This window comes from Silene latifolia, chromosome 11 (assembly GCF_048544455.1).
Source record: "Silene latifolia isolate original U9 population chromosome 11, ASM4854445v1, whole genome shotgun sequence".
Classification (NCBI taxonomy): Eukaryota; Viridiplantae; Streptophyta; class Magnoliopsida; order Caryophyllales; family Caryophyllaceae; genus Silene; species Silene latifolia.
This window is the reverse complement of record NC_133536.1, coordinates 66802308-66828289: the sequence shown is the minus strand read 5'-3', so window position 1 is coordinate 66828289 and position 25982 is coordinate 66802308. Positions and strand designations below refer to the sequence as shown.

Below are 25982 nucleotides of genomic sequence, written 5' to 3'. Positions count from 1 at the left end.
GATTGGAACTGGTGTTGGGTTTGTGTATGCTGTACCTAATGTTTTGTGTTGTTCTTCAGTTATTGACCTTGTGTGGTGTTGTCTGTGTTCCTTCTTGTGTTGTGTATGCCATGTTTATATGTGGAGCTTAGCGGGGTGCTTTGGAGGGACGAGTTTATCACGAGTCATGGCATGGATAGTATCACGTAGTTGGTAGTTTGATATCAGTTGTACCTTTCTTTTACTGAGATAACTTGTAATAAACGTCAATTGTTCTTTTATTGACGTTTGATATTTACTATCCCTTGGGCAACCGAGATGGTAACGCCCTTATCTGCCGGGGAAGGTCTTGTTAAGGCTTCTTGGTAGATGGGGGTGTTACAGTTACAAGTGATCTTGTTTCGAACAGGTCATCTTGGTCTTTAGCAATAAGACGGAATTTTGTAATCATTTTATAACAAAATGTGACCAATATTGAAAAACATGTGACTAAAATAGCCCGTCTAAAACAATAAGAAGAGATTTTGTTACCATTTTATAACAAAATGTGACCACTATGAAAAACAAGTTACCATAAGTTGTAACAGTGGTGTATCATTGTGGTTACATTTAACCATAAAATGGTTACATGTGGGCATTTGAAGCTTCAAACGAGAAGTGGCCGTCTGAAACAATAATTTTTGGATTTACAAATATACTAGAGTTTTTTAAGACATTGATCTTTTATTTTAAGGTAAATAACAAAATGAACTAAAAAGTTAGCTAAAAATTAAGAACTTATAAGATAGCTGATTTATATAACAAATGATTGACAAACAGAATTTTGATAAATGACATAAAATGACATAATAAGTATTTAATATTATAAATGTATACAATATAGTGAAAAGGCTTCCTAAAACATTAAATTTAATTCCATGTGGCATTTTATAATCATTAAATTTTATTCGAAGCAAGTTGCATTTAATTTATATTGTTTATTAAATTTACTAAAACTTATTACAAAAGTGTCATTATATATTTTGTAACATATAAGTTAAAATAAATCAAAGGATATTATCAATATTCTTAAATTAATTTTATACATTAAATATTTCATGAGTTAAAAACATTTCACAAGTGATGTATTTTATACAAGTTCACATCCAAATTTCATAATTTATAATAAAATCAACATTTTAATTGAAGTTTTTTTTATAAAACATATTAATGAATTGATCAAAAATTCTTCATGCTTATTTTTTTAATTAATAAATTTGATGAAATGTTGGTTGTGTTGGAATATGTGTCCTCCGACAATAATGCGATCACAACTGTCGATCATGATGATCACATGTTTAAGTCTCATTTTAAGAATACATGTGGGATGTAATTTTTACAGTCAACTGGTCCACACATATCGGTAATGATTGACTGACTAGAGTTTGACATTACTGTCGTGCGACGGTGGTGATCAGTTGATCCCCTTTGGTCATACCTAAAGGGTAACACTCTTAATTGAATATTTGATTGATCGCATGACGATACGAGTCAATTAAATTGCTTAAAATTGACGGACGATTTTGGGAGTAATATTTACGTGTCTCTTTGTAATTTGATTAAATTAGACACGGTCTAAGTAATCGAATTGTTTTATTGCTTAGATGAAATTATTGTTTACGGAAATAATTAAACTGAATGAATAATTTGTTATAAATACAAGATGTTGTAATTTATAATTGGTAAAGTGTTTTGGTACAAGTAATTGTGAATTACTAAGTCGATTTTGTACATGACGTATTTTATTAATACGTTGATTTTTAATACGTTAAAAATACATGACAATTTTACATGACTTGTGACATGTGACAAATTGACAAATTGACAAAGATAAAATGAAATCCATTTTATCCCATATAGACCGAAATATTGGAGGGAGTATGGTGTTTAAATTATGTTTAATTAATTGAGTCGAAACAACATGATTACACTTCCAACACCTAGCCTTGCATGCCTATTTCTTGATTAGAGAATTATGCCCATGCATTGGCTCCCCAATCCCTCCTCCCACCGGTTTTCTAAGACCAATTTAGAGAGTTTTTCCTCTCTAATTTTCATTCATACTACACATAATTATTTCTAGAATAAGAAATAAAATTTCCTCTCTACATCTCATAAAATTAGAGAGATAAAAACTCCAAAATTCTTTCCTCTATTTACCGAAATAATAGAGTACAAAATATATATTCTGGGTCAATTTTAGTAAGATTATTATTATTCAAGATCAAGTAATATTAATCTATTAAGGGGTTATCTTGGGTATTCATCTTTGGGAGAGATTCTACCTTTGAATCTTTGTTCAGCCATATAAGGAAAGCTCAAGAACAAGTAAGAAGGAGATCTTACTTGTGCCCTTTGGTCCGAATTTTTAATGTGAGGAAAACGATTTCTTCTCTTTATTTATTTATGTTTGCATGCATAAGATCAATATTTAATTTTATGACTAAATTAATTCATCACATATATGAATATGTATAGTAATGAGATACAGATTTCTAACAAGCGGTATCATGAGCCTTAGGTTGTTTGCATGCAAATCGGTTATAGTTTTTCCGAGTTATACGATTAACAAATAAAACTTATAAATTTGTGTTTATTATGATATATCATGAAATCAATTATGCATGTTAAAGTTTCTGATCCTAAAATGTATTTAAGATATTTTGGTTAATTTATGGTTTTTTTATTGTTCATTTTATATAATAATGGCATTAAAATGTGATTTTATGATAAAAATGTCATTTTCGGACTAAAATTAGCTAAACTTCGTTTTTTCAAGTGGTTTTTGGATATGTTTTCACATATATTATTTTTAGATGACCTGAAATTTTCATAATTTTATGAGTTCTTATGCTCGAAATATGGATTTTTCATGATAAAAATCGAATTTAAATGAAAAATAGGTTAATATGAGTAATATTTCGAATCTGGTCATATAAATTTAGTATGTTGTCACATGCAATTTTAAAAGATGTGTGTAAAATAATTGGCTATAATGAAGTCTTTATGCATAATTTATGAATTTTTGATGAAAAATAACATAAATAGTGACTTTAATTAGTATAAATTGCTTAAACATACTTCATGACTAAGAAAAAACGTCACATGTTGCATTTTATCATATATTTCATATCTAAAATTGAAAAGTTGATAAATATAATTTTTTCCCATGTTTTCATGATTATAATTGATAAATCCGATAAACCGCAACATAGTTTTTCCTTGATAAATTTCGAAATTTTTAACCTAAGTTTTTGAACATTATGAGTGTCATGGTATTTTTCCAGAATGTTTATGAGTTTAAAATTTCAAATTTTGAATTTATTTGAAATTTTTGTGATTTATTTGAAGTTTATGGCATTTTATTGTAATTTTGAGTCCATTTATGAACAATTTTAAGAAATATAAGTTAATTATTGTCAATATGTTAGTGAAGACTAATTTTGAGTCCTAAGATGGTTAGGGTCATTAACTAATACATAAATGTGATTTTATGTAATTTATTGTGATTTTAAAAGGTTGAATCACGCACATCCGTAAAAACCGTTTAATATACGATATTGGCTCCTTAAAGGCGATTTAGCATAAAATTGGGCATGTTCATACATATTATAATGCTGCATTTTATTTATGATTGTCATAATTTTATTTTATGTAATTTTTAAATTATGTAATTTTACTTAGTATGGCCTTAGTTTTTTAATTGGTATTACCCGAAATGTATGGGAATATCGATTCGGTTGTAATTTATTGTGATCTCGAATCACCGTTTTGTAATTTAATATATTTATTTTATTTTAATTACAAATGTATAATAGGAAATTATGTAATTTGTTATGTAATTTATTTATTCCGGAGTTCCTTGGAGACGGTGCCACTCGAAAAGGCGATCCATTAAAGACGGTGTTACCTCGAGATGCGTGTCAAGACCGAAGTTCAAGGGACCAATGGTGTTGGTTTCCGAATTTGTAATAGTTTATTAGATTTACTATTTTAGGAAGGCCATACTAGGATTTATTTGTATGCTTTGCATTTTATTTATATGTTGCATGCATCGCTAAATCGCCATAACTAAAACATGCATTATCATTAAATCGAGTATATCGACCGTGTCAATTACAATTATCGTAGTTCACCGCTTTAGTTCACTTAAAACGTGATAGATGATAAATTGACATGACCTCTCGTTAAAAATAAACAATTGAGACTTAGCCTTACCAAAAAGTAGAAACCATGAAAACCTATTTCGTGAGGGAGTGCACTCGGCTTTACCGGGGTACAAACCTTGTTACGTAGGGGAAGTGGGTGATAAATGTCTACCCACCGAATTTATAAAGATGAGGGTTGTTTTCGGCTTTACCGATGCCCAAGTTGATGTAAATTTGGATCATGGACACATTTATTCGAAATTTGGGTTGAACTTAACGAAAGTATTCTCGACGGTTGCCGGATGTGTTTTGGGCTAAAGATAAATTTTAATGTAAATTTATCGACCAAGAGTTCTAAAAGTAGAATCGATTAAAAGGTTAATCCACCGAGTTATATTGATAAGGGTTGTTTTCGGCTTTACCGATGCCTAAGTTAATATGAATTTGGGTCTTGGAATCATTTATAATAGTTGGGTAGAGGTCACTATATAAATGTTCATATCTTGTTAAATTTATTTACAAGTATGATTTAAAAAGACAAATGGTAATATTTCCTTTTCCTCCATATTTGTAGTTCATTACAATAAATCCATCAAACGCTACCGCACCGATAACTATTAAGTCTTGCCACAACGTTTTTGACGACGTTTGCTTCAACAATGATTTCGACACTACTAGAGAAATTTCTTTTGGGATAGGTTCGGATGAAAACATAAACTTCATCACTTCTTCTAAACCTTCTACTACTACTACAAGATCTCTTGTGAGCCGGTCTCAGGAAGACCGCCTCATAAAATCTATAGGATCTTTGTCCTTGGAAGATAAAGATGTCAAAACTAGTGGGAGCTCAAGCAATCAAGTTCTTCCTTCAAAGGGCAAAAGGTTCAAGGAGAATGGAAAGAAAGGGAAAAACTTCAAGCAAGTTGAAGATGAGTGCCATTATTGCTATGGCATGGGACATTGGCTTAGGAATTGTCCCGTATATTTGCGAAATATAAGGGAAGGAATAATCGTTCCAAAAGGTAAAATTCCTAAGGAAATTTATGTTATTGATATAAATTATACTTCCACTACGACATGGGTACTGGATACCGGTTGTGGTTCTCACCTTTGTAATCATTTACAGGGTTTAAGAGACGTGAAGAGGCTTAGCAAAGGAGATGTGGATCTACGCCTTGGAAATGGAGCTCGAGTAGCGGCCGAATCCAAAGGAACTTATGTATTAGCTTTGCCTAATGGATTTGAGTTGTATTTACATAATTATTTTTATGTGCCTACACTCTCTAAAAACATTATTTCTATCGCTATGTTAGACATGGACGGATTTTGTTTTGTCATTAAGAACAATCGTTGTACTATTTCGAGGAACGACTTGGTTATAGGCCAAGCTTCTTCCACTAATGGCATTTACATTTTAGAAACCTCAGATCCGACTAATGATATCTATAACATTCAATCAAAGAAACTCAAATCAAGTGACCCAAATGAATCGTTCATTTGGCATAGTCGATTAGGTCACATAAACGAGAATCGCATCAAAAGATTAATTTCGACTAATGTGATTACACCATTTGATTTTCAATCATATGGAACATGCGAATATTGCCTTCTTGGCAAAATGACTCGAAATCCTTTTAGTGGTAAAGGGACACGAGCAAGTGAACTATTGGGACTCATACATACCGATGTGTGTGGACCAATGAGTATCATCGCTCGTGGAAATTATGACTACTTTATAACCTTCACCGATTACTTGAGTAGATATGGGTATATCTATTTAATGAAGCATAAAAGTGAAGCGTTTGAGAAATTCAAGGAATTTCAAAACGAAGTAGGGAACCAATTGAACAAAAGAATTAAGGCACTACGATCCGATCGTGGTGGAGAATATCTTAGCCTTGAATTCGATTCACACTTGAAAGGTTGTGGTTTATATCACAACTTACTCCACCCGGAACACCACAACTAAATGGTGTTGCCGAAAGGAGAAATTGAACCCTACTTGATATGGTTCGATCCATGATGAGTCAAACCGAGTTACCAAACTCTTTTTGGGGATTTGCGATTCAAACTGCAATAAGATCTTTGAACAATTATCCCACCAAAGCCACCGAGAAAACTCCATTTGAGATATGGGAGGGAAGAGTTCCTAATCTATCCTACATGAAAATTTGGGGTTGTAATGCTTATGTCAAAACCAAAAATGACAATTAGCTAGCCCCACGATCTGAAAAATGCACCTTTGTAGGCTATTTTAACAACCGAGGTTATTACTTCTATAAACCTCAAGAAAACAAAGTGTTTGTGTCTTCTGAGGCTGTCTTCTTAGAAAGGGATTTTATTTCTAAGAGACAGAGTGGGAGAAATTTTGAACTCGATGAAATTCAAGAGCCACAAACCGAGGTAGAGACGCAAGAAGATGTTCCTTCGTCGTCTAGCGCGGTTGTCCCTCCTCCTCTTAGAAGAACGGGACGAGTTATTCGCCATCCCGATCGATATGTGGGACTTATCCAAGAAGATGGAACACTCGATGTGTTGCTTTTAGAAAGTGACGAGCCCGCCACCTACAAAGCCACAATCTCTAGTCCAAATTCCTCCTTATGGCTTGAAGCCATGAAATCCGAAATGGATTCTATGCACGAAAACCAAGTTTGGAACTTGGTGGATTTGCCTAAAGGGGCAAGACCTCTTCAATGCAAATGGATTTTTAAAGTTAAGAATGGCAAAGAAGGACATGATGATATCTACAAAGCTAGGCTAGTGGCAAAAGGATTTACCCAAGTCCAAGGTCTCCATTATGATGAGACCTTCGCCCCCGTAGCCATGCTAAGATCCATACGGATTTTGTTAGCGATTGCCGCATTTCATGATTATGAAATATGGCAAATGGATGTCAAAACCGCTTTTCTAAATGGGCATTTACAAGAGGAAGTGTACATGCTACAACCCGAAGGTTTTGTTGATTCTAAGAATCCTAACAAAGTGTGCAAACTTAAGAGATCCATTTATGGTCTTAAGCAAGCATCTAGAAGTTGGAATCATCGATTCGATCATGTTATAAAAGAGAATGGTTTCACTCGAAGTGTTGAGGAACCATGTTTATACATGAAATTTAGTGGGAGCAATGTTGTGTTCCTAATCTTGTATGTCGATGACATACTACTCATTGGAAATGATATTCCGATGTTATCTTCTGTTAAGAAGTGGTTAGGTAACCACTTCCAAATGAAGGATTTAGGAGAAGCACAATGCATATTAGGTATCCGGATCCATAGAGATAGATCCAAGAGGATATTGGCACTAAGTCAAGAGTCTTATGTTGATAAGATTCTTCGACGGTTCAGCATGGACAAATCAAAAAGGGGTTTGGTACCTATTGTAACTGGGACTATATTGAGCAAGTCTCAATCTCCCTCCGAACCCCATGATGTTGAATGCATGAAGATGACCCCTATGCTTCCGCTGTTGGATCAATCATGTACGCCATGATATGCACACGTCCTGATGTCTCGTATGCCTTGAGCATGACGAGTAGATATCAAGGAAATCTAGGTGAGAGTCACTGGATAGCCGTCAAGAACATCCTTAAGTACTTGAGAAGAACTAAGGATTCTATCTTAGTGTTTGGAGGAGACACCGAGCTACGTGTTAATGGATACACGGACTCGAGTTTTCAAACGGATAGAGATGACATGAAATCACAAGCTGGTTTCGTTTTCATGCTCAATGGTGGTGCCGTTAGCTGGAGAAGCTTCAAGGAATCTGTGACTGCGGATTCAACAACGGAGGTGAGTACATTGCAGATCGAAGCTGCCAAGGAAGCTGTGTGGATCAGGCAATTCACGGAAGGTCTAAGAGTAGTACCTACCGCCAATGATCCCATCACTCTCTATTGTGATAATAGTGGGACGATCTTCCAAGCTAAAGAGCCTAAGTCTAGTAATAGATCTAGACATGTACTTAGAAAATATCATGTAATTAGAGATTTCATTGAAAGAAAGGAAATTGCGATATGTAAGGTTGGGACGGATGACAACATAGCCGATCCGCTCACCAAGCCTTTATCGCAGGCCAAGCATGATGAACATGTTGCGTCCATGGGACTTCAACGTGTACCAAGTTTTTGTTACATTTTGAAATGAAATAAAAGTGTTGTTTTTGTTCATGTTCATAATCACATTTATCTTTTATCTTTTCTTTATACATTGTTACATCCAAACAGGTTGTAGTGACAAATTGAACCCCGTTAAAGTGAACACGGATTAACATAGTATTCTCCCATAGTCACTTACATGAGGTGACGTCTCGAAGTGACTAAAGTGTGATGCGATTGATGGCAAGTTCAAGTGCCATGAAGTCATGTGAGATGATTAGTCGATCACATAGGCAGACTGTTAGGAACATTTTGTCGGGCCTTATGACCGCTTTTAGAGTTCTGGCAAATTTATATAGCCTGGTCGTGGCGAGAGCTACTATAGTATTCTAATCAGTCGATTCTTTTGACTAAAGACTGTTCGCCTAAGATGGCACAGTTTCAGATTAACTTTGATTTGTGTTACTACGACCTTCGTAAATGGGGTCAAATGGGCATATTTTGGGCTATGATGGCTGTGGCTAGTTGAAGGGAATGAGTGCGATAGAAATTGTCTACCCCTAGTCAGGGTTATAACAATATCTCAGGGCCACTCGAGGAGTAATGAACTGGAAATGCGTGGCCACGCTCGGAAGGTATCCATGGTGGATGATTCCGGTCAATCAGTTGTTCTCCAGATCGAGGAAACCACTCTCGATATGATCACTTGCAAGTACGACCTGAAAGACACCTTGCATTGAGTGGGAGATAGTAATAGGACAAGAGAATTGGTGACGCACACTTGTCGAGGACAAGTGGGAGATTGTTGGAATTGTGTCCTCCGACAATAATGCGATCACAACTGTCGATCATGATGATCACATGTTTAAGTCTCATTTTAAGAATACATGTGGGATGTAATTTTTACAGTCAACTGGTTCACACATATCGGTAATGATTGGCTGACTAGAGTTTGACATTACTGTCGTGCGACGGTGGTGATCAGTTGATCCCCTTAGGTCATACCTAAAGGGTAACACTCTTAATTGAATATTTGATTGATCGCATGATGATACGAGTTAATTAAATTGCTTAAAATTGACGGACGATTTTGGGAGTAATATTTACGTGTCTCGTTGTAATTTGATTAAATTAGACACGGTCTAAGTAATCGAATTGTTTTATTGCTTAGATGAAATTATTGTTTACGGAAACAATTGAACTGAATGAATAATTTGTCATAAATACAAGATGTTGTAATTTATAATTGGTAAAGTGTTTTGGTACAAGTAATTGTGAATTACTAAGTCGATTTTGTACATGACGTATTTTATTAATACGTTGATTTTTAATACGTTAAAAATACATGACAATTTTACATGACTTGTGACATGTGACAAATTGACAAATTGACAAAGATAAAATGGAATCCATTTTATCCCATATAGACCGAAATATTGGAGGGAGTATGGTGTTTAAATTATGTTTAATTAATTGAGTAGAAACAACATGATTACACTTCCAACACCTAGCCTTGCATGCCTATTTCTTGATTAGAGAATTATGCCCATGCATTGGCTCCCCAATCCCTCCTCCCACCGGTTTTCTAAGACCAATTTAGAGAGTTTTTCCTCTCTAAATTTCATTCATACTACACACAATTATTTCTAGAATAAGAAATAAAATTTCATCTCTACATCTCATAAAATTAGAGAGATAAAAACTCCAAAATTCTTTCCTCTATTTACCGAAATAATAGAGTACAAAATATATATTTTGGGTCAATTTTAGTAAGATTATTATTATTCTAGAACAAGTAATATTAATCTATTAAGGGGTTATCTTGGGTATTCATCTTTGGGAGAGATTCTACCTTTGAATCTTTGTTCATCCATATAAGGAAAGCTCAAGAACAAGTAAGAAGGAGATCTTACTTGTGCCCTTTGATCCGAATTTTTAATGTGAGGAAAACGATTTCTTCTCTTTATTTATTTATGTTTGCATGCATAAGATCAATATTTAATTTTATGACTAAATTAATTCATCACATATATGAATATGTAAAGTAATGAGATATAGATTTCTAACAGGTTGGAAAGTGAGAAGGATTTAGTCGTGTCACCTATACCAAAATAAACCTAAATTACTACTAACAAATAGCTAGCGGTAAGAAGGGTCGAATCCACAGGGAGGCGAGGTAATTGTTCTAGTTTGTTGATATTTAAGTCCGCCTTAAAGTAACCGTCTCTTGAAGGGTTGTTTGATTGATTCCTATAAACTAATTGCAATAAATTAAATAAGACGAATTCAATAATATTAAAAAGTTTAGGGATTGGTTCACTAGAGAGTCATCCAGAGGTGAGATTTAATTCATTGATTGAGCAATTTATTGTTTAAGGCCACAAGATCGGTCGATTCTAGTATATCCTTTAGAACTAAACTTAACATGCGGTCTCTATCATTAAGTCAGTCTATTCAATTGTCGCGGCCTATACTAGTCTTAAACCGATCGGTGAAAATCATAGTTCGCAAGATCCTAGACTAATTAACCAACTCTAATCAGTAAGTAATTAACTAGATGTAAGACAACAATTGAACAATAATTAAGAGCAATTTAACAATCAATTCATTAATTAACCCCTTTTCTAATAACCTAGATCCCCTTTCACCTTAGATAACGGAATTAGCTACGCATACTGGAAGAAATAACAACAATAATGATGTGACTCACATTTGAGCACATTTAGTCCCCGAATTAACCTCGTTCCTATGCTTTATAGCACATAATTGGGTCATTAACTATCTTTAGTTTCCCATTTTGCATATTCTTTGAGGTTTTGTCCCCTTGGTAGGAAAGGAGTGCTAACCTTGCATTTATGAGGCGGAATGGAGCTAAATTGATCGCATCCAATGACCAAGCATCACAAAGAAGACAATACTAGAAGGCATATGTAGATAATAAAGTGAAATGGGCAATTATGAAAAGATCCTTGCATCCCCGAAATGATCCTTGCGGATTGTGAAGGAGGAAAAGAAGAGAAGATGTCTGTCCCAGGATCCGAGCGGATTGTGCACAATCCGGGCGTCTCTGAGCAGCAAGATCCGAGCATATTGTGCCCAAGACGAGCGTCCCACAGCACCCTGATCCGAGCGTCTCCCCAGTGATCCGAGCGGATCACAAGGCAGTACCAACCGTGCCTCAGCACGGGACGAGCAGATTGACACGGGACCAGCAAGAGGGATATGCTCATTTCCTTCAAGAGGAGCATTTCATCAACTTTTCTTAGGGTCTTAATAGTCATTTAAGCCCTTAGTAACCCTAATTTTTTTACTTAATCTTTAGTATAAATACCCTATTGTATTACCTAGATTAGCATCAATTCCTAATCAATTTTTAGTACCTCTTAATTACTTCTTAATACTCTCTAATTAGTTCTAAATTAGTTGTAATACAATTTATCAATATTAATCATATCTTAATCTTTTCTTAATTTCTCTATTGTTCATCATTTATTTTGGGTAATTAGAAGATCATTTGGGTTTATTGGGAGATTGACAACCTTCCATCAATCATCAAGTACTTCTATTATTCTTAGCATTATTATTTTGGAATCTCCATAGGTATAATTTTCTTTACCCTTGTTTTAAATATTGTTAATTATTTTCATTTATTCATCATGTTTAGTCTTGTTAGTTTGATTGACAACCTTGTTGGCATGATAAACTTGATAATGAGTGAGTAGTTTCCTTAGCTAGGGTTAATGGGGAATTAGGGGAAACCAACATGGGGAATGATTCATGCTTAATCTAATATGTTTTCACTATTTATTTGCTTGCTTGTTGTGATTTCAACTTATGCACATGTTATGTTTGATGAAATATGAGCCTATGAATCCTTGCATTTTTTGATCCATCACCTATCTTTTCAATGAGGCTTGTAAGCTTATACACCAACTCGAGCCTCATTACACCATGTATATATTTGAATAGGAAGGATTAAGTCGACTTGTAGGTGTTGTACAATCTAATCGATTCGGCTCCGGGACCCAAACCTTCATACGGATTGTAAGCTTATACACCAACTCGATCCCATCACAATAATAAGTGCTTGCTTATAATTGAGAACATGTTTGTTTGATCAACTCCCATGAATCCCTTATGAACCCATGACACCCTAGTACTTTTAATCAATTGTGTACATCTCATTTTATTTACCTTGCACTTGTTTTTATTGTTGATTAGTTTTAGTTGATCTCCTACCTCAACCCCAAATTGTGACACCCTAAGACACGACCATTTACAATTGAAAATCCTACATCAATACCCGTTCCTTCGGATCCGACCTTTACTTGCCTCTTTACTAAGAGTAGTTTGTAAAGTTATAAATATTGTTTTGGTTGGTAGCTTTTGACGACGAGTTTTAACCGGACCAAAAATGGCGCCGTTGCCGGGGACGGTGTTAACTTGATTTGATTTTTCATTAATTGTTTTTAGTTGTGTCTTTCTTTACCTTGGGAAAGTAAAACTCCTCAAGGTTGTTCTAATTGTTTTCGAGTTGTTTGATATTTTGCATGACTAGGAGATCACAAGGTAATCTATTGCCTATTGATTTCGAAATTGAAAGGACCTTAACCAACAATAGAAGAGTTGCTAGAGGTACTTCAGGAGTTGTAGGTATTGGTGGGATTGTGGACATTCAACCAAATAACATTGAGTTTACCAACCCTTTTGCAAGAGAAGGAGAAGACAACCCAATACAAAACCCACCACAAAAACCGATAATGCCTAAATTTTCATCACATTCCGTACCAACCGAGGAGAACCTACCAAATGGTACTCCTACACCACAACACTTAACCGGCAATTTCATTGCAAAATCCGCATTCATACAACTAGTTGAGAGAAGTCAATTTGGAGGGATGCCTAGTGAAGACCCTCATTCACATATGGAGACTTTTTGTGACTATTGTGATGCGATTTCTCAAACCGGAGTTACTCAAGATCAAATCCGATGGGTATTATTTCCTTTTTCTTTGATTAGTACCGCAAAGCAATGGTTAAAGAGCCTAGACAAGGCTACTCTTGGTATTGATTCATGGAAGAAGTTGGCACTTGCTTTCTACAAGAAATTCTATCCTCCGGAGAAGACTAATATGTTGAGAGCCCAAATCACCGGGTTCAAACAAAGAGATGAGGAATCATTGTATGAAGCATGGGAGAGATTTAAGGACACTTGTCGTTCTTGTCCACACCATGGACTTAGCGAGTGGTTCCTTGTGCAACAATTTTGGAATGGTCTTTATGAAGATTCTCGCAATATCCTCAACATGGGATCAAATGGGATGTTTGTCGAAGTTGATGACAATCAAACATGGGACAAAATTGAAGAGATGGCGGTTCATAATTCGCAATATAGTAGACCTCGGAAGGCTACTAGAGGAGGAAAGCATGAGGTAGATTCCATCACACAATTGGGTGCTCAACTAAGTGCTCATATTGACACCATCAATTTGAAGTTTGAGAAGGCCATGGCTAAGCTTGATGAAGCTTCCAAATCACCCAAACAACATGTTATGCTATGGTGGCATCATCCTCAATTCCTAGTGGAGTATGTGAGAGTTGTGGAACTTTGGGACATGACCAAAGTGAATGTAGGTGAACAAGTGAATGCTTTCCAAGCATACAAGAATGGTACCCCTTATTCAAACTACTACAATGAGAATACCAAATTCCATCCCAATCTTTCATACAAAAGCCAAAATGTTCAAAACCCTCAACCAACATACGCCCCACCTCCAATGAGAAATCAAGCTCAAAGACCCTTTTACAACCAAAGCCAAAATTATCAAAATCAACCTTCATACAATCAAACAAATGACCAAGGCTTTGATGTTCAAAATGCGGTCCTCCAAATACAAAAGAATCAACAAGAATTTTTTACTCAAATGCAAAAAGATAGCCAAGCAAAAGACATCACCATCAACAACATACTAGCCCAAACGAAGATGTTGGAAACCCAAATGACTCAATTAGCATCTTCTAGCTCTCAAAGACAAAAGGGGCAATTACCACCTCAAAGTAATCCCCCAAGACATGAGTCGGTTAGTGCCATCCACTTGAGGAGTGGTACAAGGTATGAAGGACCGAAGAAGCCAATTGATGAAGACGTTGTGGAGTCTAGTGACAAGCAAAGAGTTGAGAACTCTAAGGAAGAAGAAGAACCCACCATCCAAGAAGTTTCAAAGAATAAAAATGAAGAGAAGGCTAAAGAGAAAGAGCCTATTGTGATTAGACTTCCATTTCCAAGTCGTCAAGCTAAGCCTAAGTTTGATGAACAACTTGGAAAGTTCATGGAGATTGTGAAGAACTTAGAAGTCTCAATCCCATTCACATAATTGATTAATCATGTTCCGGCCTATGCAAAGTACATGAAAGATATTCTTACCAAGAAGAAATCCATCCGAAAGCTAGAGACTATTGCATTTACTAAAGTGAGTAGTGTTATTGTACAAGGAAGTTCCCCTCCAAAACTCAAAGATCCGGGAAGCTTCTCTATTCCATGCACCATTGGCGACACTACAATCAACAAAGCTTTATGTGACCTTGGAGCAAGTGTGAGTGTCATGCCATACTCGGTGTGAAAAAGGCTAGGAATAGGAGAGCTCAAGTGCACTAACATTACGCTTCAAATGGCGGATCGATCAACGAAGACACCTTTAGAGGTATGGGAGGATGTGCCCGTAAGAATTGTCAAGTTCTTCATCCCGGTGGACTTTGTTATCGTTGACATGGAGGAGGATTCCAACATTCCTATCATTTTAGGAAGACCATTATTGCATACCGCGGGAGCGGTAATTGATGAAAAGCATGGAGAACTCACACTTAAAGTGGGAGATGAGACAATCACTTTTAACCTTGACAAAACAATGAGAGCTCCCCGACTACATGAGCCATGTTTCATGATCGATCATTATAGCCGAGAAAGTGATAGGAAGAAGTCGGCATCTCAATGCAAAGATCAAGCTATGGGTAACGAATCACCACCCATGTGGAAGAAGAAGGTGGATAACTTTCAAGATGCTCCATCCAAAGAGCAAGAAAATTTTCAAAGAAATGAGAACTTGAATAGCTCACCACCAATCATGACAAGAGAAGAAGAAGGCCTCATTGGCCATAACAACAAGAAAGAGGAGTTGTTTTCATCAACTCATGATACCATTGGGAAGAAAGCTAGTGAAGTATGTGGTCTATGGGATGATGAATTTTAAGGATTAGTCAATCCTTACATTGGCAATGCTATGACCTTAGACCAAGGCTTTGGTAACTATATTCACTCAAGTCACCACAATGAAGAACACAATGTGCAAAGGTCTATTGAAGATCTTTATAATGAAAATGAACAAGCCTTCGATTACTTCTACAAGGTGTTGAGCAACATCAACAACACCTTGGCTATGCCCCCTTGACATCTCATCCAAGAATGAGAGTTTGGTGGAGTCCTCCCTAAACCACCATTTGTAAATATTCTAACCCTTTAACTTGCATTTTATTTCTTGTATTGCATTTTTGTCAATTTTGGATTTACATTTCCATACTTTGATCAAGACTATTATTAAGAGAGAAAGTGAGGGAGGATTTTAATGTGTTTTGATGTGTAGTGTTTGCTTTAGTGTGGGGATAGCAATTGCCTAGGCTATCAGAGCCTTCATAGTGCACCCACAATGTTGAACAAAGGAATGAAGAAGAATGACATCAGAAATGAAGAATACTCACGGGTGAAACTGAACCCGTGGGTGTAGGAGAAGATCCGAGCGTCCGCTCGTCTTGGAAGTGATCCGAGCGTCCTGGCACCTACCCGCTCGTCTTGGAAGAACTGGAAATTGAAGAATCCATACTGACTATGAATCCGAGCGTCCCCAGGAGAAGACGCTCATCTCAGTGGAAATCTGCGCGTCCTGGCTGCTTCAAAATTTAAAGTTTCACACTGTCTTACAATCCGAGCGTCCCAAGGGAAAGACGCTCGTCTCCAGCTGAAAGACGCTCCTCTCCTGCAGAATCCGCGCGATAAAAAAAAACTAAATTAAGGGTTTTTGAGAGTTTTTATTGTAAAGTGGCGTAACTAGATAAAAAAAAAGGAGTAAAAATACAATAGGGCACGAATTGGGTATTTATACTAAACATAAACCAATTTAGGAAACGTGCACGAAAAGTCATCACATCACTGTATACTCGATCGAGTCTATGCATACTCGATCGAGTTTAAGAGGACTCGGTCGAGTACTCCTTGCTTCAGTACTTTTCTTCATCTAATCTTCTCCAATTCTCTTTCTTTATTCTTCTATATTTCCGTGCTATACTTCAAGTATTCCCTCATGCCATGTCCGTGGTGCTACAATTCATTCTTTTGCTCCACAAATGCATCATTCCTGCATTAAACACTAGAAAGCGGAAGTAACAACATTCTAATATAAATGGCATATAAACAATGTAATTTAGCACGAAAACCGTATCAAAAGTAACTAAGGGGAGGCATATAAATGTATATAAATATGACTCATTAGAAAGTGTTGTATATTTTTTTATATAAATTGTTGTATTTTACTTTCCTGAAATACAAACTTTTTTAATTAAAAATAAAAATAATTCTGTAGTTTAATAACATTCCTAAAAGTAAAAGTATGACATTTTATTTCAACGACTATTTAAGATCAATAATAATAATAATAATAATAATAATAATAATAATAATAATAATAATAATAATAATAATAATAATAATAATAATAATAATAATAATAATAATAATAATAATAATAATAATAATAATAATAATAATAATAATAATAATAATAATAATAACAATAATAATAATAATAATAATAATAATAATAATAATAATAATATTAATAATAATAATAGTAATAATAAAAATAAAAATAAAAATAATAATAATAATAATAATAATAATAATAATAATAATAATAATAATAATTTTCACATTAGTCCAATTTACTTACGTGAAAAACTATTCATGCATCTAAAAACAAGGCAATAGAACCCCCGCGATTGTCATTAACATTTTTTCCTATTTAATTTACCTCTTGAACTCCTCGCTAATCAATTATCTTATTTAATAATACTCATAACTCACAAAATAAATGAAAAGGAAAATGAGAAAATGAAAAAATGAAAATTAATGGTTGTGTAATGGATATAAAACTAATAGTTTCCATTCACCAATCATCTGTTTAATATCTATTGCTCATGAATTTCCAAATTATATACTATATTTCATGGTTGGATATTGTATTTGATTATGGTGAGTATGGACATATGGTATGTAAAAATGAAATTAACATCCCCTATATGAAATTGTTATTGTTGTTGTTGTTGTTTTGTAATATGATAAAGTATATTTTAATTTAGGGTTATTTCATAGGAATAATCCAAACTAAGCCTTCTATTCTCATATTAATACAAATTAATGTTTAACTAAGAATAATCCAAACTTTGACATCATTTAACTTGTACTGAACTGATGGAAGGGAAACCTATATAACCGGTTTCTTTTGACTTTAACCCTTATTTAATCTGTGAAGTACTCCATTTTATACACAAACAAAAACAACGGACAACATATTAATTTTCCCTAATCAAGCAAAACACCTAAATTAATTTCCCCCAGATTGATTTGTTCCTTCAACCGTATCAAGTTCAGTATTAGTGTTATCTTCAGCAAAACAACATAGTGCAACCCCAATGTTTCTACTATACTTTGAATCAGATTTCTCTGATTTAAGTTTATTGCACCCATTTTTGAAAGATTTGGGGAAAAATCAAGGGTTTTAGGAACTATAGAGTTGATTTAAACATGGTTATGTTTCAAGTTTTGATTTTTTTTGGAAGAGGGGAGTTAAATTTGAGGTTTTTAGATATGGGTTTTAGGAAAAAGATTGGTTCTTTGCAAGAGAAAGCGGTTAGTAATTGTTGGGTAAAACCGTCTTATAAATGAGTATTTAAATAATACAGAAGACAGTCTTATTCTTGAATTTGTGGAAATGGTAAATTATCGAGGAGGGTTTTTGGTTGAATGAAAAAGAAAAAAATTGAAAAGATACATAAAACTGAATAAATAAAAAATGGAAATGAGAAAAAGGCAGAATTTTTGATGAACTATTAATATGGCCGGGAGTTTAAAAGTCGAGGAGATTGGAGAATAATGGCAGAGATTAGTGGGAAAGGAAATGTTCATAGTGGGTGCACTAAAAGGAGCAAGAATAGAGAGAGATAGGAATAAAAAAGGTAGAGGCTCTCGGATAGTAGGATGAATATACAGTAACTACTCCCTGACAGTGAACTTAAGTAATGAAGAAAAGGAAGAAGTTGGAGAGAATGAAGAAATTAAGAAGGAAGAAGGCAAAATAAGAAGCAGCTGAAGAATGAAAAAAAAATAGAAAACCAGAAAAAATAGAAAAGAAATGGACCCACAAAGTCACCGGTTGGAAAACCGGTGCTAATAGGTAAATTAAGGGTTCAGTTCAGTACAAGTTAAATAATGTCAAAGTTTGGATTATTCTCAGTTAAACACTAGATTGGATTAATATGAGAATAATAGGCTTAGTTTGGATTATTCCTATAAAGTAACCCTTTAATTTATTATGTTGTTCATCATTATGAATCGTTTGCTTTTCTATTTGAATTCTTACTATTCACTTGGGTTACTTTAAATGGTCTACATGTGAAAATTCTTTGATTCTTTTGTTAAATGTTTGTTATGTTGATGTTTTCTCTTTTGGTCAATAAAACTTGTATATTAACTCTACAACATCATCAAAGACACATGAATGTAGATATGGTAGAGCATCATGCAAGTAGATTGAAGAAGGAAGACAGTCGGAAAAGGCACAAGAGTAAAGTAAAAATTAAAGGTAAAAACTTAAAGTAGAAACTGATAAGTTATTGGTGTATCATTTTATTAGTAGATAAAAACAAAAAAAAAATGTATTTTGTGTCACATATCAATGTTTTAAAGTTTGGAGAACATGTTTTGGTTAACTATTTTGTTCATATTAAGGTAATTTATTTCACTTTCTCATATTTATCTTCGTAGTTCAAACTATTTATGTTTCAAACACAATCCATAATTATCGTCTTGTACTACTATATAATGATTTAGTTTCAATTAAACATTAGTGTTCACTTTTGAGTATTAGAAAAACGCCTAAATTTTAGAAAGAAAACTTATACCTACCCCGTGCATTGCACGGGTAACAAAACTAGTTGAAGTGTAAAAGAGAGATAATATAAAAACAATAGCTTATTTATCAAATGTTACCCTATGTAACTTTTCATTTCAGTTGGCTTATTTTGGCAAATAAGCTACTTGTCAAACACTTGGAAAAAAATTAGTAGTGCATAGTGTATGTTAATGAAATACTATTGTGATTTGAGTAGTATCTTCCAATAATGTCGACATTATAACGACATTTAGGGGATATTTTGCATTCTTGACTCGGGCTGACTCGGATTTCGGAGTGGATTTTGGGCCGAAGTCGATTTTGACTCTAATTAGTGTCATTTTGAAGCTTGCAACGTCCAGAAAACATTCCATATATTAAAATTCATTTCGGAGTTTCGCGAAGAACCGTCTTTAAAATGTCTACTGTAACACCCCATGAAATGTGAGGAAAATTGTTCCACAAAGAAAAAATAAGGAGATCATGAGAAACTCATAATAGATTCCAACCACCATTTAGTAACAATGTCTTCTCCTTTTGGGCTTGAGCGAGAAAAAATAATGGGCCCAGAGGGTGCATCTCATCGTATTGAGGTTATGTTAAGACGGTGACGGGTCAACTTTTTACATCTACTCTACGCACCTATATCAAATACATGTAATCCGATCATCATTGGGTGTCTTTTGGAAGCCAACAGATACCAGATATCTACAGACCCCAACTTTGACTAAGGCTTGGACAAGGCTAAAGTCAAAGTATAACCCCAGGTCAAACGAAGACTACAACATTAGACCATCCCGTCGGGTCGTTTATAAACAATTAGACTTGTATAAGGAGGCACGTCAAACCATAAGAAAATAACGTACCTGAAGGTCTTCCGGGTTACTATAAGCACTTTGCTCGAAATCAGGTGCTTGGGTGATTGGGTGTTCATGCTCGTGTTAAGGTGTTTATGTTCGTGATGGGAGACTTGAAGTCGGGGAAGAATATTTCTGTTGATTTCGAGAGCAGGCTAGGTTAATAAGCTGCTCAAGAAATATCTTAATTATCTAGTTGCTGGGGATTTATGTTGGACTTCCTTTCAAAAACCGGAACTTGCTTGGGAATTTGGATAAATTTGCTCAATGTTTGGGAATATCAACTACGCTTGGAAATCCAAACGTAAGCCGGAAAGAGAAAATTATAATTGGAAATATTATGTGGGTTTGTGAGGAAAATATAGGAAAAGAAGTGTACATGACTGTATATGGATATGTATGGGCCAAAGCCCAAATAATTAAAGAAACTCGCTGAACAGGTCGAAGAGGTGCGAAGCCCTCGGAAACAGATGGATGGGGCGCGAGGCCACCTGTAGGCAAATGGAGCCTTTCGAATATTTTGCCAAAAACAAACACGAGGTCCCCGGTGGCTCATTTGACATTTTCGAAACAAAAGTCATCAATCCTCTCAAAATCTTGCAATTGAACGAAAGCACCTGGGGGTTTTCTTGTCAAATTGGTTATGGCAACATAAGGTGTGCGTTATTCCTCAAATTCCTTTTATTTTTGCTCAAATTAAATTAATTTATAGGGTTTATAAACCTTTCATTTCCGATAAATTTGGGGGGGGGGGGGGGCAATCAAATATTGTCAAAATTTATGCATAAATTAGGTTGGACACTTAATTAGGAGTGCAGTGATATAAGTTGATCAAATTCTCGTCCACGTTCTTGTGATTTATGCTTAAAAAAGTGATTTTTTGGCGTAAAACCGTCCTAATTTCAAAGACTAAGCCGATAGGATCGACTTAACGACTAAAATGGATTGCATAACAGTCGTAGGGAGCAATTTTTGCTATGTGCACATGTTTCAATTGTATATGGGCGAGATTTTGAATTTAGCCTTCATAAGAGTGTGAGACGTTCATAAAGTGTCGAAATGTTGTCAAATTGAGCTCAAAAATGAAATGTGTCTCGCTTGTATCACCTAGATGTCGTCTAGATTCCATTGAGACATGACATGATCGTATCAATTTGAATGGACTCGAATCGGCCTTTTGGCCTTCAAATACCTTGAAAAATGAATCGATTTGGAGCTGGATGGTTTGCTTGATAATGTGCCATGTTTGCTATATTTCTCGGGCGGTTCGCCATTTGCTTTGCAGGATTGATTTCAGATTCGGTTTTTGCTCAATTTATGCTGTCATAGTGCTGGATTTATGACTGAAATTTGAATTTTTTATTAGGTGACGGTGTCGGGCATGTGGGGAGAGTCGACCCAAAGTTAAGTGACCGAGGAGGAGGTAATGAGGCCGGATGAAACCTTGGCAGCGTCAGAGAGCTAGGAATTCAATGTGGTGCATGGGCTCGTGGGAGCAAGAGGAGACGACATAGGACGCCTCTCGTGTTCATGAACTTGTTGGCCGCCAGGGTCAAGTCTCGCGGGATCACTTGTTGCGATCATCCCAGAGTAGATTAGACGCTAGGACATTAGTTGAGTTCGGACACTCACCTCTCTTACCGGACCACAAGGATTACGTGCGTCCGCTATTTCTTGCGTTACAGTGTGTTTTATTCCTCGAATTCCTTTTTTTTGCTCGAATTAAACCATTTTATAGGGTTTATAAGCCTAATTTCCGAAAAAGAGGGAGGGGGGTCCCTTTCAATCGATTATTGTCAAAAATGATGCACAAATTTGATTAGACACCTTATTAGGAGTGCAATGATATAATTTGATCGAATTCTCGTCCCTGTTCCCATGATTTATGCTTGAAAAAAGCGATTTTAGGGGGTAAAAACGTCCTAATTTCAAAAACTAAGCCGATAGGATCGACTAAAATACTAAAATGGATTGCATTATAGTCGTAGGGAGCAATGTTTGCTATGTGCACATGTTTCATGTGTATGTGGGCGAGATTTTGAATTTAGCCTTAGTAAGAGTTTGAGACGGTCTTAAAGTGTCGAAATGTTGTCAAATTGAGCTCAAAAATGGCTTGTGTCTCGCTTTCATCACCTAGATGTCGTCTAAATTCCTTTGAGACATGACATTGTTGTATCAATTTTAATAGACTCGAATCGGCCTTTTGGCCTACTTTGAAAAAATGAATCGATTTGGTGTTGGATGGTTTGCTTGATAATGTGCCACGTTTGCTATATTACTCGGGCGGTTCGCCATCTGCTTTACAGGATTGATTTAAGATTTGGCTTTTGCTCAATTTATGCCATCACAGTTATGAATTTCTGACTGAATTTAGTTCTTCTAACAGGTCACATCGTCGAACCTGTGGGGAGAATTAACCCAGAGTTAGTTAACCAGAAGGAGGTAATGAGGTCGAACGAGACCTTGGCAGCGTCGGGGAGTCAGGAATTCAACATGGTGTACGGGCTCGTCGGAGCAAGAAGAGATGGTATAGGCCGCCTCTCGTGTTTAGGAATTGGTTGGCCGACGGGGTCAAGTCCTGAGGGGTCACTTATTGCAATTAGCCCATAGTGGATTAGACGCTGGGATGTTAGTTGAGTTTGGACACTCACCTCTTTTACCGGGACCATGAGCGTTACGTACGTTCGTTATTTCTTGCTTTTCATCGTCATTTGTTGCTTTTGTTTGTGTAATAAACATCCTAATTTTTATTTTTTGAATGGCAAAACTGGACTCATTACAACCCCATGGCTTATCGATTAAGGGAAATAAGGTCAATATTTTGGAATCAGAGCGCCTTCTTACCCAAAGCCAACCTCCTATCGCACTCATCCCGGGTTCATTTTATTAGACACTCTTAGGTTCATTGAGTTCATTGGTTCAGGTTCCAAACTCGTCACTCTGATACCACTTTGTAACACCCCCCAATACCCGGCCAAGGTAATTAGGAGTGTCACCATCTCAGTTTACCGAGTTAGTGCATCAAAACTCCAATTAAGTAACATTTGTTAAAGTCCAAGTTTAATGATTTAACATAAAACGAATTACACAATGTGAATTATACGTTATACAAACTTGACTACGATAACAACTCTAACAAGGTCAATATCGACTCTAGAGTGACTACTCCACTATACTCCAAATATTAAATCGCTTTGCCCATATCCCGATCATCATCAAATCCAAAACCTGCAATCTGACTGCTCCCCATATAACCGAAAATATCATATGGATCATCACAGGCAACCACAATTAAGGAGGTGACAATTTGACACAGAACCAACACAAGTCAGTCTCAATAATACAAATACTCACGACGCAATATAAATGCAATGGAAATGGATGAGACACACATATTGTAATACCCGCCCTGTTAGGGACCCGTTGACCATTGTTGACTGACCTTAGACACATGTCTAGACCTTTGTAAGCCTTAGTAGTTTGATCCTTGCGACATAGTAACCTTTGAGTTTAGGAGGCTTGATCTAGCGGGGGCTACTCGATCTAGGAGCTCTGTGACTCGATTGAGTAGAGGCCACTCGATCGACTCGATTGAGTAAGTACCATACTCGATCGAGTAACTGAAGTTCAGCGATAAAATATAAATCGTGAAGTCGTGAAACCAAAATCATTTTTATTTCATTTCTTCTAAACCAAATTGTCGTCACATCTCTCTCCTTAACAAATCTTCATCCTTTGGAGCCCTTTGTGAGTTGAGACACCATGGGGATGGGAAGCATGAGTCGGGTAGCGGTCTTGTCGCCTGAACGCTGTGTATAGGTAAGTCATCATCATCATCATAATCTTCCTTAGTTTTGGTTATGGTGGTTGTAGTAGTAATAGAGTTTGTCATAATGTTTGTAATAAGTGGTTATGGTGGTTGCTTATCGTAATATGGTCACATGCGGTATTGTTGCGGATGGCTAAAAGTAGGTTTTCCTACTGAGTACTGTTGATTGCTTAGTATGTCGGTTGTGTAGTCTAATTGGATCTGGTGTCGTTGCTGGTAGTATAAATTGGTTTTAGTTGGTTGTCTCTAGTTTGCAAGGTGCGCCCTCGGCTGAGTGGAGTCACTTGCGGGATTGACTTCACGCCCTTGATTCACCCCTTGTGGAACCCGCCACAAGAGAGGATGTGCACATTAAGGAACATGGGTTTGCGCTCGGTAAAGATGAGCGGGCCTTAGGTGGGAACGGCTGCGGTCCCCCACCGGCGGTGTGGATTACTGGTTGCGGCCGTAATCTGGCAGGACTTGACCTTCGGGTAGTCAGTGGAGTGACGGGTGATTGGAAGTGGTGTTGGATGTATGTATGTTGTAACTAGTGTTTGTGTGTTTCTTCAGTTACTATAATACTCTTAGGGTACTCTATCGAGTGGGGCTTACTCTGTCGAGTAAGTATGTTTTTTTACGCAAAACAGTAGTCTGCCTGATGGGTACTCGATCGAGTAAGCTTGGCACTCGATCGAGTAAGGGTCACTCGATCGAGTAAGTGACTTACTCGATCGAGTAAGTGAGTTTTACGGGCTGAGTTTGACGGGTTTTGTTAATGATGCGAGATAAGTATAAAAGGTTGTCCGTCACTTTTCTTAGTTTCTTTTATCTATTCTAAACCTAAGTGAGGAGAAAAGGATTTACGTAGTTTGTTTGTCATCGCAACATTAGCAAATCCCGGAGCTAGAGGTGTCGGAATTCATCGTTCTTTACACCGTTGTGATCCTTGTGTCGAGGGTAAGTTTTACATATAATTTTTATACTGTTTTGTTAAAGTTGGTTAAACCCTAATTGGGTGATTTGGGGGTTTTGGGGAGTATTGTTGATGTTAGTTTGTGATTGTATGTTTGATAGGAAGTAATTTCAGTGAAGGACGATGTTGATTTGCTGATTGTGACGATCTTGGTGATTGCTGTTCCAGGTAGGGTTTTCCTACTCGGTATTAATTAAATGATGTGTGTAGTGGTTACATTGTTATTGTTGATTTGTCATGCTGTTGGTGTTTGTGACGGTTATTGATTAAGATCGTTGATTGTTGTTGTACTTGTCTGTGATCTTCGGGGTGCGTCCCTGGCTGAGTGGAGTCACTTGCGGGAGTGTCTTCACGCCCTTGATTCGCCTTCTGTGGAACCCGCCACAGAAGGGATGTGCACATTAATGAACATGGGTTTATCGCTCGATGGAGATGAGCGGGGCTTAGGTGGGTACGGCTGCGATCCCCCACTGGCGGTGTGGAGCATCTGTTGCGATGGGTACTCTGGCAGGACTACAAACTTTAGTGTGTAGTCAGTTGTGTGGAGATTGATTATGGAGACTGGGGTTTGATGTGACGAACGAGCTGTTTGGCATTTGTTTATTGTGATTTGTATTGTGTAATTAGTACTGACCCCATTGTTTATTTTGTAAAACTGTGGTGATCCATTCGGGGATGGTGAGCAGTTGTTGAGCAGGTTTGATATGATGCATTTGGGCTAGCTGGGATGAGTCGTCACTTGGCTATTAGAAGAGTCTTCCGCTGTGTCAGACGATGTCCTTAGTTATTCAGTTTTGCTAGTAGACAGTTGTGGTTTTGGATTGTATTTGATTTAACAGTTTTGGTTTGAGACATGTGATCACTTA

General features: G+C 36.2%; 1 long non-coding RNA gene and 1 other non-coding gene across 2 annotated transcripts in view; both read right to left on the bottom strand.

Annotated features, from left to right (window-relative positions):
• The window catches only part of LOC141611717 (uncharacterized), a 176436-nt gene that overhangs the window by 90886 nt on the left and 59568 nt on the right, over nucleotides 1-25982 (bottom strand). The gene's annotated exons all lie outside the window — the stretch shown is intronic.
• LOC141615889 (small nucleolar RNA R71) lies at nucleotides 13392-13498 on the bottom strand. The gene has a single exon (XR_012530277.1). It is a non-coding gene; the product is annotated as a small nucleolar RNA R71 (small nucleolar RNA).